Source organism: Haliaeetus leucocephalus, unplaced genomic scaffold (genome assembly GCF_000737465.1).
Source record: "Haliaeetus leucocephalus isolate CR32 unplaced genomic scaffold, Haliaeetus_leucocephalus-4.0 Scaffold184, whole genome shotgun sequence".
Classification (NCBI taxonomy): domain Eukaryota; kingdom Metazoa; phylum Chordata; class Aves; order Accipitriformes; family Accipitridae; genus Haliaeetus; species Haliaeetus leucocephalus.
The window spans coordinates 2566814-2569126 of NW_010972620.1; positions in this window are offsets into that span (position 1 = coordinate 2566814).

Sequence of the window (2313 nt, forward strand, 5' to 3'; positions counted from 1 at the left end):
TGTGGGGTGAGGGGGGGGAGAGTTAGGGCCCCTCCGCCAGCGTGACACCCCCTCTCCCTGCCACCTCTCGGGTGCTCTCAGCCCGGCGAGGTTACCTTGATCAGCCCCGGGGCGTCCGGGAGAGATGCCCCGCTTGGGAAAGGTTTCGTGCCGGTGAGAGAACGGGTCGCCCTCCTCCTCCTCCTCCTCCTCGGAACTTATTTATTCCCCCCTTCGCTCCTTCGCACTCCCCGCACCGCGCGGCGCGGAAAACAAAGCGGAGGGCAGCTGCATTATGCAAAGCTGGGACACGCCGGGCTCTCGCAGACGGGACAGGGGAGCAAAGTCTCCGGTTCCAGCCTTGTCCGTATTTTCGCGATTACCTTTGGGTCCGGGGATGATTTTAGGGCTGAGTTCTCCTCCTCCCATTGGCTGGGGCTGCAGAATAATTATGATCACATCCTAATACTCTTGGCTGGTGCTTACTGTTTATTGGTAGTTAAGGATCTATTATCTATTCATCAGCCTCCCATTTTTGCCAATTACATTCTTCTAAAGTGAAGTACCAGCAGGTATTTTGCACATTTACAATTAATGATAAAAAATCTGGCGTACTTTAAATCTATTACGCCGCTGTGTAATTTATCTTAAAGATGCGGAATTGCTAATGTAAATTAATGTTTCTGTTGAACCAAGGGATGGGGGGAGTCTTAAAACCAGTCTAGCGTCTCTTTCCTTCGTTCCCGGACTTTGTTTTCTATTTTCTTTCCACTTTACACACAAAGAGTCCGTTACTCCGCTGCATTAAAACGTGCTAAAAAAAATCGCTGTCTAAACGGTCCTCGCTTCTTTCCAGTAAAGGGCGAGCTGAACTCTCTCCGCCTTCCCCGCTCTCTCCCAAAAGCGCCTGTTTGCAGCTAGCCGATATTTTGAACGCGATACCAAAACGCCGGACTAAATACGGGTGACAAACCAGTGCCGGGCACGCAAGGATGCCCGTGTTTGTGCGCCTTTGTTTGGGGACGCGGTTGCTTTTGTGTCCCCCGCGCTGTGTGCGCTTTGGGGAGGGAGAAGTTCACTTTCCTTCCGAAATGGAAATCTGTTCTCCAGGCGTTGGGCGGCTGTACGTAGAAGCCATCCGTAGCCACACGTGCAGACGATTGCAGAGACAAAGTGAGAGAGATGTTTGGACGGCGTAACTCGTCTTCTGACAGATTTTGCAGCGAGGTGCCATCCTCCCAGGTCTCACACGTTTGGGAAAACCTCTCCTGCCCGCAGACACCCCGGCAGACACGGGCGCAGGGCTCCGGCCCCGCTGAGCCGGGCTTGCTGCGGAGGGGAGAGACGGATTTGCCTCCAACCCCACTCGTGTCCCCCGTGAATCTCTAGTATTTTAACTTTTTAAGTCCTCTCGCCCCTTTTCCGTGCAACTTTTCCCCCCTCAACGCTCTTCTCGCGGAGATCTGGGATTATTGACCCGAGCGAGGCTGGGAAAGTGCCCTAAATACGCCGGGTGCTTGACGTACTGATTTCGACTGGGCTCTTGCTTCCTGAGCACTGAAAAGGGAAAAAAGAGAAACTTCTCCTTCACCTAGGAAAAGCCGTGCTCTGCATCTGTGTATTTACACTTCTCCGGGACTGCAGAATGAATCTGAATTGGAAAAACTTCAACTCCTTTTTTCCCCCTTTTTTTCCTTTTTTTTTTTTTTCTCCTCCAGACATCCTGACATAATCACAGGGCTTCCTTGAAAACTGCACCAAGTAATTTAGCAGTTGGGGAGGGAGGAATTATATCCGTGTGAAAAACCCGTCACCCACGCAGAGCAGGGATAACCCTCCAAAACGCTCGCTAATTTTCCCTCGACCCTCTTTCCCGCCGGGGAAATAGCCTCTAGCCTAAAATCCCTTCCCGAAGCGGGGGGTCCCGATGCTCTGGAGCTCAGCGGAGGAGGCTGCAGCTGCAGCGGGGAGCTCTCCCCTGCCAAATCCGATTTCGCCCGGGAAAGCGGGTGATCTCGGCCGCAGCAACCTGGAGGTCCCCGCTCCGCACCGAGCCCTGCTCGCTCGCTGTGCTACATGCATACATATACGTATCTATCTGTATGTGTGTATATATATATATGTGTGCGTGTGCGTGCGTGGATACATACAAGCGGAGAAACCGCAAGTAGAGCCTGGGGAGCACCAGCTCTCTCTGGGTTTACTCGGAGAGAAAACAGGCCGGGGACAGGCAGAACAAAACCCAGGGGGACTCGGGATGAGATTTCCCAGGATTTTCCGCTTCCCCCTACATTTCTGTATCACTTTCCCGCTGGTCGCCGCGGCCGTTTCTCG